This window comes from Ailuropoda melanoleuca, chromosome 13 (genome assembly GCF_002007445.2).
Source record: "Ailuropoda melanoleuca isolate Jingjing chromosome 13, ASM200744v2, whole genome shotgun sequence".
In the NCBI taxonomy this organism is placed as follows: Eukaryota; Metazoa; Chordata; class Mammalia; order Carnivora; family Ursidae; genus Ailuropoda; species Ailuropoda melanoleuca.
The window spans coordinates 87285098-87297984 of record NC_048230.1 but is presented as its reverse complement, the minus strand read 5'-3'; positions in this window follow the sequence as shown (position 1 = coordinate 87297984).

Genomic DNA, 12887 nt, shown 5'->3' with positions numbered 1-12887 from the left:
CATACTTAGGAATCATGGTGCACAAAATGAATTTAAACAGTTGTAACTCCAGTCTGGGTTTCTCTCCTTACTTGACAGCCCCATACTATACTGTTCATAGTAGCACAAATGTTAGGCGTGTTTGGGGTGGGTAACAGTGTCCCAGGGTCACAACTGGTCTAAGGAGCTCCAGCTGCTGCTCCACCATGTTTCAAGGCTTGACTGGGGCCTTGTTGCACTTCGGACTAGGTCTGGCTGGGTGTCAAACAGGCAGCCATACGCTGGGGTCCTGAGTCCTGAGGGAAGCAATTCTTTAGATACCCCTCAATTTTATACCAGTGACTTCCAAGTATAATCTTGGGCACATTTCCAGGTGTGCACCTTCTGTACTATCTCGGTTTCAAGGATAATTTTGTCACAGCTGGGTCGACGGTCATTTCCATGAAACCATGGGGTTCTGAGTGGGTGAGGGGTGTTTCCAGCCCTTTCCTACGGGTGTCGGTCAAGGTGCCATCACTGCCTTTGTGCTGCTTTGTGCTCCGTATTCCGGAGGAACCAGGCAGACTGGCAGAGAGGTAGCCAATATCCTGGACCGTGAAGGCGAGGTAGTGTGCTGGGGGCTGGCGTGTCTCCCACATGCTGCAGAGCCTGTGTGGGTGGGGTGCAGAGCAAAGAAGGCTTCTGTGTGGGCCTCGACAGGGAAAGTCAAGTGGCAAACTAGCTGCTGAGGAGCTTACTGGGAGTGAAGGTGGGCTTAGAACCTTCCAAAATGTTTTAAGGCCATTGGGTGAGTTGGGGTCACTTCAGAATGATTTGTGGGGGTGTCGGTAACGCTTCAGTGAGTGACCGCTGGTGACCCTAGGGATGTTGAATTGCAGCATGCACAGCCATGGTTCCAAGCTGACAAGGGAAGACCACTCTGGTCTGTAAAACTTCAGTCACTTAGCACAAGCTGTGGGCCAGCTACGTCCCCACTTGACCCACCCCCATTTTTTTTTTGGTGTATTTACCTTGCCAACGTTTTTGGGGTTGTGAGGTTCATTTGAGAGAATGCCTAGACCCAGCCCTGTAAGGGGTGGATTTTTACTTGGAAGCTCTTTCCTGCAGACAGGAAAGTAAACGCCTTGCACCATCAGCCTCCCGCCTGTAGGCGGCAGAGGCTCCCAGGGCAGCCACATGCCCTCTTGTGGGCCTCTTCGCGTGAGAAGGGGGAAAGCCTGGTGGTCCTGCAGAGTTGCTCAAAGGATCATCTTTTTTTAAAATTTTTAAATAAAGGATTTTATTTATTTGAAAGTGCACGAGCAGGGGAGAGAGGCAGAAGCAGGCTCCTCGCTGAGCTGGAAGCCCGACGTGGGACTTGATTCCAGGACCCCGAGATCATGACCTGAGCTGAAGGCAAAATGCTCAACTGACTGAGCCACCCAGTTGCCCCTTTAATTAATTTTTTAAAGATTTTATTTACTTATTTGACAGAACAAGCAAGGGTAGTGGCAGGGAGAAGCAGGCTTCCCACTTAGCAGGGAGCCCAATGGGTTCAAACCCAGGACCCAGAGATCATGACCTGAGCTGAAAGGAGACTCTTAACTGAGCCACCCAGGCACCCTTCAAAGGATCATCTTGAGGTAGGAAATGTCATGGGACCCAAGGTTTCGAGTTACTCCGAATGGTGTGTTCCTAGACCAGCAGTCCTCTCCAGGATTCGTGTGGGCCTCTGATCCCTGGTGATCCAAGACACAACCTCTATTACTGAGGCTGCTCCTTCTGTTCTGGGAACTCACCTTCTGGGACTGGTGTCAAACAGCTATGAGGTAATGGGGTTGGGGGGGGTTCAGAGCTGGGTCAAGTGATATGCCTGGAAGGAAGGCCGGGAGAACACTTCCCCATCCTATCCCCTGAACACATGGCTCCCCTTGGACAGAGCAAGATTCCTTATCAGAGGTTTGTTTTGTCACCATTCAAAGGCATTTACTTTTTGTTTTTAATCTTTGTTTCTGACTGTAAAAGCAATACATACTTAGAAGCAATCCAAACAAAATATGTATAAACTAGAAAGTAAAAGTCCTCTTTTTTATGCATCCCATAAAGTCCATTACATTACAGGGGCACCTGGCTGGCTCAGTTGGAAGTGTGCTACTGGGGGTCATGAGTTTAAGGCCCACGTTGGTATAGAGGTTACTAAAAAATAAAACTTTTTAAAAAGTCAGTTATTAAGCAGGTTTCTGATTTTTTCCCCCTAGCCATATGTGTAGTGTGGTTTACAGAAAGCAATTTTAGGGATGCCAGAGTTGGGGTGATTTTGGGAGGTTCGTAGCTGTTGGGTATCTCCCTGGAATGGTTTCCATGGCCCTGCAGTCTGAACATCTCTTTGGAATCTTGTCTTTCCACTGCCCATCCTCCCCCCACCCCCATTCTGTCAGCAGACAACTCCCCTGCCCCTGCCAAGATTTCATTACTTAGACTATGAATGAAGTCTGTGGTCATTTTAGGAGGGTTTTAATTTTAATTGGGTCTTTTACGCTTTACAAAACTTTAAAGCTTGTTAAGCCATGGGACCTGTAATATTCAAAACGCTCGGGAAAAGGAGACCCATAATCCCAGCCCACAGCCATTTTTCTTTCTTCAGCCCTTGCATTAATTCATCAGGTGCACCCTCAGCCTCAGGGGGATTTTTAGCCTCAGTCAGAGGGGAGGGATCTGGGTAGTCGGGGTGTGAGATTCCCACTGAACTTTGATTACGTGGCAGAGGCTGGTGGGCTGTTTGTGTTTCAGAAACCGTCTGTTACTGGTATTTTTTTAGCTGCCACGTCGCAGATCTCTCCTGTCACTTTAGAGTTGTTTGCAGATGGAATGGAGATTGTTTGTCCTTTCTTTGCCATGTCCCCTCCACACCGCAAAGCCACCGAAGGAACTTTTCATGCCCTGGATGATGAAGCCAAGACGAGGCAAGATTCCAGAATAGCAAATAGAGACTGCTGCTGGGGGCGTTAGGCTAGTACCAGTGATTCCTGATTCCGGCCTGATACACACGGTCATTCTTGGCATAGTTGGTGGAAGTTGCAATTCCCCATTGGCCTGTCCTGCCAGTATAGGGAGGTTTCTGCAAAGCAGTTTGCTGGGTGTGGAAACGTCGAGCCAGAGGCAGCCTTCGAGATTCCAGCTGGCTCCAGCTGTGGCTCCCAGGGCCTCTGCTCCTGGGAGCTGCTGGTTGTATCACACGAGCCCATAATTCAGTCGTGCTGAGAGGCAGGTGGCCGAGCCTGTGTTAGGGGGCAGAAAAAGGGGCAGCAGGAGGAGGAATACAGGGAAAGGATCCTCAGGGGGGCAGAGGAGAAGGAGCCAGGGAGCGTGTGCAGATAGGCGATGGATAAAGCCCCCTTCCTTCCTTCCTTCCTTCCCTCCTTCCGTGAAGCTGATCTTGGCCTGCTCAGCGCGAAAGCCCCAGAAGACAGGAAATTCCGTTTGGGCGGTCGTGAGGGAAACGCTGGAAACGCCCGCTGAGTCCCTATGGGGCTTGCACAGAGTGTTTTTCTAAGGTCTGGTTTGTGTCTGCAGCGCTTTGGGCCCCTCTTGCACTGTGAAAGCCCTTGTCCCACTAGGAGGGGCAGGGGACACTGAGCTGTTTGGATGTGACTTGCCTCAGAGTTGGGGACAGGAGATGGTGATGCCCTGTGCAGCCTCGCTTTCTGGATGACCCTTGTTCCCCCCGGAACTCTCTGTCTCTCTATCTCTTTCTCTCTCTCTCTCTGTCTCGCAATCCAGCTGCTGTGCTGGGAGAAGCCAAGCCTCATTTGGGAGAGGCCATGTGTCCCAGCTAAGCCTAGCCTTCCAGTCATCCCAGCCCAGGAACCAGACAAGTCTGTAGAGGTCTCTAGATCAGCGGTGTCCCATAGAACTTCATGTGTGATGGAAATGTTCTCTATCTGTGCTGTCCAATACAGTGGCCATAGCTGCATGTTAGCTAAGGTGTAGATAGAACACAGAACACCCTGTTCAGTTTGAATTTGAGTTAAACAGTAAATCTGTAGTATAAGCATGTCCCATGCACTGTTTGGAATATACTTACGTTAAGAACAATTATTCATTGTGTATCTGAAATCCACATTTCCTGGGCGTCCTCCATGTTTATTGGCTAAGTCTGGCATCTGGAAGGTGGCTAGTGCCACCAAGGAAGCAACTTTTACATTTTATTTAATTTAAATTTTAATTTGATTTGCCACATGTGCCTGGTGGCTACTGCATTGGACAGAGCACTCTAGAAAATTCCAGATCCAGGCACTCCTGTCCCAAGACCGTCTCGTCCCCCCAGCTGAAGCCCCAGACTTTGTGTAACCATTAAACCCTGTCTTGAAGCGTGACGTGGTGGTCGTTTCAGGTAATGACACTGTGGTGGTTTGCTCTCAGCAACAGCGGCTGAACTCCCCTGACCTCTCTGATCTTTCCTCCTTAGACTGCTCCCCCATTCCACTCTAGGGAACTCTGGGCACACTTCTGCCTCAGGCCCTTTGCTTCACCCTTTCCCCGGATGGGGAGGGAATGTTCTCCCCCTATACTGGCTCACGTCCTCACCTGCTTCCAATCTTTGCTCAAAGCTCACTTTTCAGTAAGGCCTTCCCTGACCACCCAATTTAATTCTTGATTCACTTTACCTTACTGTATTTAAAAAAATTTTCACAAGGCTCTCCATCTTGACTCTATACTTATAGCTTATTTTCCATCTATTTCTTTTCAACCATAAGATCAAGGAGGGTAGGCAGGGCTCTTCACGTTTCCTGTTTTCTGATGTGCCCCAGATGCCGAGAAGAGTGCCCTTCACACAATGGGTAGTCAGTAGATATTTGTGGAATGAGTGAACGATTGTTCAGGGGATGAGGGGGTGACATCTTTCCAGATGCCCCTCAGGTGTGGTTGTTTTGTTCACTGTCCCTAGATTCCCTGTTAAGAGTAGGCACTCAACAAACACTCCATGCCGGGTACTGTCCCAGGACCTGGGGATACAGAGGTGCCCATGACAGGTGACGGCCCTGTCCTCAGGTAGTCTCTCCTCTAAGAGGTTGAGGTTCTGGGAGGGCAACCCTCAAATCACCGTTTAACTTGGTGTTGGTGACATGAACACAGGCGTCGTAGCCACTTTCCTAGGCATGGTCTTGTCTCGGCCTGTCACCAGGGATGATTTTTTAAAATGCTGGTGCCTGGGCCCACCTCCGTAGCTTCCGATTTCAATGGTACAGGGTATAGCCCAAATGTTGGCAGTTCACAAAATTTATCTGGTGGTTCTGACGTATAGGCAGGATTGGAACCACTTGTTTAGGGGTGCCTGGGTGGCTCAGTTGGTTAAGAATCCGACTCTTGATCTCGGCTCAGGTCTTGATCTCAGGGTCCTGACTTCAAGGCCAGCATGGAGGTGGGCCCTACTTAAAAAAAAAATAGAACCACTTGTTTACATGAATTCTGGTTATTGCCCGTGAGCCAGCCCCATTTTACAGATGAGGACAATGAGGCTCAGAGGCTCTGCCACGTACCCAGAGGCAAAGGGTGAGAAGTGGTGCATCTGGGAGTCCAGATGGTCCTCCCGCTACAGAGCTACAGCGAGGGGACAGGGTCTGACCAAAAGGCAGAGGCCTGGGGCTAGGGCCCCGAGGTCTTCAGAAGAGCTCTGTATTCCCACAGGGGGCGGATAACCACCTCCCCCAGCGCCCGTCCTCCCTCCTTCCGGGCCCTCACCCTAGCTAATCAGGCTAATGAGAGGCTCTCTGGCCCCGCCCACTCCCCCTCTGTAATTTGCTCTCTGCCCTTCCCTCTAATTTTATTGCCTCCTCAGCAGTTTCCCAGGACCTGGGGGCTCCGTTTCCAGCGGGAGGCCCCTCCCTGGCTTAATGAAAGGGGCTGCTTTCCTGCAGCTGGCTGCTTGTCCTGGGGGGGTGGGGGGATAGGGTTGGGGGGGGCAGCAGCTCTAGAGACCTACAGTGGGTGGCAAAATCCGGTGGCAAATGTTTCAGAGTAGAAGGCAACAGCGCCTGTGTCCACCAAGTGCCACTCAGAGTAGTCTTTCAGACACTTTCTTAGAAACTTCACAGAGCATGTAAAGAGAGCAGGGGGTCCCCCACCAGGGGAGAAGCGGCTAGGACACCTGGGTGCCCACTCCGGGTTGGAGCCTCTCCATTGTGACCGCTTTGTGTTGGGGTTTAACTTCTCTGGGTCTTGTTTTCCCCCACCGAACCGTGGCTCCCATGGCAAAGGATTTTGTGGCGTTCTGGAATCGTCCCGGCCTTGCAGGGGTAGGTTTCTGCCTCCCTTCCCAGCAGCGGTGACCGGGGGCGCACTCCTTTCGGCATTCGTGAAGTGGGGGATCTTCACTCTAAGCACAAGGAGGTGGTCCCTTTGGTGAAGAGTTTGGCCCCCTCGCGGGCACCTAAGAGGCATTTGGAATATCGGTCCCCTCTGTGATGAAGATCATAATTCAGACCAGTCTGAAGGGCTGTGAGACCAAAGGTGGGGGGAGTCCACGCAAAGCCTTCTAAGCACCGTGCTCGGCATACAGTTGTTGCTTCATAAATGTGACTGTGGTCATACGATTGGTCCCTGCTCCTCTCCTGGCTGGGGGCTGTGCCTGTTGTGCTCAGGCCGACTTAGTGGGTTTATACCTTCCCTGGGGGCTAATTCTAGGAATTCCATCTCTGCCCAAGAAGGGTTCCCAGAGGCCACCCGGAGGCAACAGCTCCCGCAGCGGCCGGGACCCTGCTGCGCTTTTGCGCAGGTGCCTCTGTGGGCCGGGCGGGCTTGGACAGCGCACTAGTACCCAGCCTGAGGGTGGAGGGCGCCTGCAGCAGTCCTGGGCCAAGCCTTGGCCTGCTCTGCAGAAAGACCCCCTCGGGAGCCATTCTTTGATATATCCTCGGGGTTATCCGTTTTCCCCCGGGGCCCTGGCCACGGAGGCCACCTCAGCTGTCCCTGCACACGCAGCAGCCTGGCTCTCTGTCCCAGGGAGCGCCTGCCTGCTGCACCCAGGAGTGACCCTCACCTGGCCAGAGGTGGGAGCTGGTGGGATGAATTGGAGGTGGGTGCTGCCCAGTCCCTCAGCCCCGCCAGGATTTCCTGGGGCTACCGCCCAAGCAAAGTGTCCACCCTGGAAGGAGCCCAGACAAAGGCAAACGTTACAGTGAACTCCAGAGACTTGCTCTCTGTGGCTTTCCTCCCAAATTCCCAGCATTTCCCCTGAGGCGCCCCCGAGGGAGTGAGGGAGGCTGAGATGCAGGTGGGAGCAGCCTGGGGCTGCTGGGGAGCCCCCTCCTTTCCCCTCTCTCTTAGTCTCTCCAGCTCTGAGTGGAGGGGCCCACAGCCAAGACCTGGTAGCCCATTGTTCCCTTATCCTTTGCTCGCCTCGCACTAGACACCATGAACGTCCATTTAATCAGGAGCTGGGGTTGTCTGGCTTCTTACTAGTGGGGTGGAGGTGGGGGAGGTGGGGGTTGGGGGGGGGGGGGGAAAGCCAGGCCAGGCCCCAGCACAGGGGCTCAGAGCGGGGTCTCCTGACCGGGAGTCTGGGGGGCCCTCGGGTGGTAGCTGGAGATACCTCTGTCTGGCGATCTGCGGGAGCTCCAGGCAGTACGGGCCTCAGAATATTCCTTCTGTAAGCTGCTCAGCCTCTGGTTTCTCATCTGAGAAGCAGGAGTGAGAATGTCCTCCACTGGCGGACTGAGGGGAAGGGAGGACCAAGCACATAAATGCGGAGGGCCCTTTTACACCCTAATGGGATTATTCAAATGCAAGGACAGCTGTGATTCAGGGGAGCTGACGGCCCAGAGCAAGGCGGGCAGGTGCAGGGATGCCCAGAACGGTGGTGGTCCGTGTCCAGCCGGATAGGAATCACCAGGGTGTGAGATGAGCCCTTCGTTCATTCCACAAGCAGCTGAGCCCCCACGTGCTGGGTACCAGGGCTAGCATGGAGAAAATAGTATCTTTCCTCTCATGGAGCTTAGACTCTACTGTGAGCGTTGGGGCAGGAGAGACAAACAAATAGGCCAATATAAGAGGAGAAGTGATGCGTGCTATCGTGAGGTATCTATCCGGGAGAGTGAATGGGGGTGGTTTATACGGACCAGCCAGGATGACCTCACTGAGCAGAGACCTGGGGGCAATGACGTAGACCAGCATGAGGCTATCTGGGGGAAGGGGATTCCAGGCTGAGGAAAGAGCAAGGGTAAAGGTCATGAAGTAGGGACATTTCCAGTATGCTTTCAGTTAGCTATTGCTACATAACAAACTATTCCAGTGCTTAAAATGTGTATTTTGAATGGGTGGGCCCAGCTGGGCAGTTCTGGTAGCTGGGCTCCCTTGGTTGTCTGAGGCCCCCTGCCAGGTGGTCTGGGGCTGGTGGTTTAGAATGGCCCCACCTGGGCTGGCTCACCTCTGCTCCATGTGATCCTCCCCCACCCCCGCCTGCCGCGGGCTAGACCAGGCTTGCACTCTCAGCAGCCAGGCAAGCTCCCAGGAGTTTCCACTTGCTGTCTTGGGAGCTTGCCCAAGAAAAGAGTGCCCATGAGAGGGTCCAATCTCTAGTAGGGTTAGAGAATTTGGAGATATTTACCTTTTTTATTATAAATCATCAGAACAGTCTTCTGGGATAATGACTAACTGCTAGTCAGGTTTAGTTGGATCTTAGAGTGAGGGTTGGAATGGCAGAGAATGGGGTGCCATTGAGGGTTGGAGAAGGGGAGTGGTGCCTCTGTGACGAACACCAGGTGTCCAGGGCTGGGTGGGCAGTGGGCGTGGGAGGGGTCTGGAATTTTGGGCAGAGGAAATGGGAGTGCAGGGCCAGGGATTCACCGATGTGAGGGGAGGGCCGTTGGGGTGGTTGGTGGAGGACATGAGAGCTGTCAGCAAATCCTTAAAGGGCTATCAGGCCAACAAAGGGAAAGGTGGTTCTGGGCAGCCCTAAAAAGCCAGAAGCTGGTGTAAGAGAGACAGGGAGACAGGAGTGGATTCGATCCTGAAGAACTTTGATCAGCAGCACAGCCCTCAGGACGATGAGCCCCCTGGTGGGGGGAAGGGAGGAGGGGAGGAGAGGAGGAGGAGAGGAGGGGAGGTGGGGCTGGATGCAGATGTGGGCTGGGCTTTGCCTACCAGCTGCCGTCTCTCTTTGGGGTGATGCACCTCCCACCCCGAGTAAACCTCCTTACCCCAGATTTTCCTGTGGGCCACTGCAGAGACACCCCTGATGACCTCGCCCCTGCCCGTGTCCACGTGCCAGGCACCATGCTGCAGTGGGGCAGCCACAGGTCGGTGGCTTGTCACACTCCGGTGCGGCCAGGGCCAGAGGAGTGGGAAGCCCAGGGGTTGGGAGGTCAGGGAAGGCTTCCTGTGGGAAGGGACTGAGACTTCCATGGCTCGGAGAAGTTGTCTGGACCATCTGGGCGGGAGGGAGGGGCAAGCAGAGTGACGAAAGCGGGTCTGACTGCTCCATCCCGCGGGGCCGTGGGGAGAGGAAGTAGAAGCCAGGACCCCGGGGCTCTCCTCGCTCACTGCCCCTCACTGCCTGTGCGGCCAAAGAAAGTTCACCCCCTTTCCGGCCTTGGCTTACTCTTCTGTCAAGTGGGTCTGATGGGCCTCACAGCTGAAGGGCATCAGAATCACCAGGAAAGGTGCTAAAAATGCACATTCCCGGGCTTCATCCCTGACTGTCTCAAGGGACAGATGTGGGGTAGGGGCAGTCCAAGCACCCCGGAGGCCTCTGATGAGAGCCCTGCACCCACACTTGAGGAGCTCATCCCGACTCACTGAGGTTGCCAGCTGGCCCTTTGGACCTGGGATCCGCCAAGCACCCTGCTGCCGCAGGACCACTGTTTACCTGGGACCTCCCAGCGCCGGCACTCGTCAGAGATTACAGGTGGCCCCTTGGGGCTACACCTTGGCCAAAGAAGCTGCTGAGCCCCTGGCACGGCTCCCCCATCCTGGAGGCCTGATTCAGAGTCTGCCAGGGCCCTGGAGCATCGGCTGAAAGGCATCAAGGACCTCGGTAAGAGAGAAGGGACGCTCATTGGCCTGGGGATTTCTGTGGGCCCTCCAGGGGACCCCCTCTAGGCCACATTCTCTCTGCGGCCTCAGCCACTGGGCCTCGTGCTGCTTCTCGCCTTTGTCAATATTTATTTCTTCCACAGCCTCCAACAGCCTGGTATTTGCTTAAAGGGCAGGAACAGATGTGGCAGACCTTGCCCTCTGCTTCCTGGCGTTTCTGCGCAGGTGGCCTGGTCCTCGGCACGTTCCACTCACCGGGCAGCCCACCTCTGCCTCTGGTTCCAGCACAGGGCTCAAGGCCTGAGGAGAGCTTTCTCACATCACCCTTGACTCCACTTCCCCTCAGAGACCCCCCCGACCTGTCCTCTGGCTCCATATTCGTCCTGTCTGCACTAAGGGCCTGAACTCAGAACATTCTAAATGTTCCCCAAATCCCCTGGCTACAGCATGGCTCCAGACCCAAGTCCTCACAAGCCCTGGGGAGGTCATTGTGGTGAAAGGCTGTGTGGTTTGAGACAGATGTGAGCATCATTTTCTGTGAAATCAGATCCTGGCGTTGGCTGAGGCCAGGAAGACTTGAGCTGGAGCCACAGAGCCACGGAGCCACGGAGCCCCTGAGAAATGCGTGAAGCCCTCACACAGGTCACTGAACACTTATTTTTTCCAAATCTGTTCAGATGAGATCTTGTAATTTTTGTCTCCTTTGAACCTCAGGGGCATGTTTCAGAGAGAGAATGTCTTGGCTCTTTCCTCCCCACTACTGGATTTTGAAATCTAGTTGACCCTTGAACAAGGTGGCGGGTTAGGAGCTCCAACCCCCCTGTAGTCCAAAACCACGTATAACTTTTAACTCCCCCCAAAACTTAACCACCCACAGCTTGCTGTTGACCCGAAGCCTTACCAATAACATACACAATTGATTAACCACATTTTGTAAGTTATATGTATTATACACTGTATTCTTTTTTTCTTTTTGTTTTCTGTTTTTTGGTTTTTTAAAAGATTTTATTTGTTTATTTGTCAAAGAGAGAGAGAGGCAGGTAGAGGGAGAAGCAGGCTTCCCGCTGAGCAAGGAGCCCGATGCGGAACTCAATCCCAGGACCCTGTGATGGGTGACCTGAGCCAAAGGCAGACACTTAAACAACTGAGCCACCCAGGTGTCCCTATTTACTGCATTTTTGCAATAAAGTGATCTAAAGGAAAGACAATGTTATTAAGAAAATCATAAGGAAGAGAAAATACATTTACAGTCTTGTACTGTATTTATTGACAAAAATCCAAGTTTCTGGGTCACTTGGGTGGCTCAGTCAGTTAGGCATCTGCCTTCGGCTCAGGTCATGATCCCAGGGTCCTGGGATTGAGCCCCGCGTGGGGCTCCCTGCTCAGCGGGGAGTCTGTTTCTCCCTCTGCCCCTCCCCCCCCCGTGCTCTCTCTCTCTCAAATAAATAAATAAAGCCTTTTTTTAAAAGACTTTATTTATTATTTGACACAGAGAAAGAGACAGCGAGAGAGGGAACACAGGCAGGGGAGTGGGAGAGGGAGAAGCTGGCTCCCAGCGGGGCAGGGAGCCCGATGTGGGGCTCAATCCCAGGACCCTGCGATCATGACCTGAGCTGAAGGCAGACGCTTAACGACTGAGCCACCCAGGTGCCTCAATAAATAAAATCTTTAAAAAAAAATCCAAGTTTCCCTATGTCCTTCCCACAACCTCGCCCCAACCTTACAAAACCATACCATAGTGATTAAAACCGGGACAATGACCTTGGTATTAACATCTTTTTTTTTTAAAGATTTTATTTATTTATTTGACAGAGAGACAGCCAGCGAGAGAGGGAACACAAGCAGGGGGAGTGGGAGAGGAAGAAGCAGGCTCCCAGTGGAGGAGCCCGATGTGGAGCTCGATCCCAAAGCACCGGGATCACGCCCTGAGCCGAAGGCAGACGCCCAACGACTGCGCCACCCAGGTGCCCCAAACATCTTAATCAAACTAAAGCCTCCCATGGTTTTACACTAATGTCCTTCTTTTGCTCCAGGAAAGGATTTGGGACCCCATGTTGGCATTTACTTGTTTTTTTTTCTTTCTGGTGTGCTGTTGTCTGCAAGGGTCATTCCTTGTCTTTCAGGACCTGGATGCCCACAGAGACCTACTGAGCAGTTAGTTCACAGAACGCCCCTCCGTGCAGGCCTGTCTGGGGCTTCTCACGACTGGGTGGAGGTCTTGCATCCCAGGCAAGGGCAGTGTGCAGCTCAAGGCACCATGCCGCGGCATCATGGAGTTGACGCCTCTTACTTCTGCGCTGATGGCCTGGATCTGTGGTCATGTAATCTCTGAGGGGTTTTTCTTCTGTAGGATTATATGTACTCGCCACCCCCTGACTAGTTAACAACCTGGGAGAGATGCCTTGAGGCTACTCGAATCCCTTTTCTTCTTAACCCTTCCACAGATTCTAGCATCTATAAGCAGATCAGGTCCGTAGTAGGCGTCTGTTTGCCCAGTGCTGATTTTCCCCTTCTCTCCATCCTCCCACATTTATTCACTGAATTTCCATTGCAAGAAAGACCTGTCACTTCTGCTCCATTGATTTATTTAGTCAAGTAGTTATTTATATCGGTGTGGACTCATGGATATTTTATTCTGGGGGTTATACTCTCCTACCATCATTATTTTATTGTTCAGATGATTTCAACCCTGGCTGTTCGGAGCTCCTGTGTTCTTTCAACAGGCCCTTTTTTTAATGGCTTCACAAGAAGTTCCAGGATTTGCTGCTGGCCTCACTCAGCTAACTGTTAGATACCCATTTTTTTTTTTAAGACTTATTTATTTATTTGAGAGAGGGCGCGAGTGCAGGGTGGGAGAAGGGGCAGAAGGAGAGGGAGAGAGAATCTTTTTTTTTTTT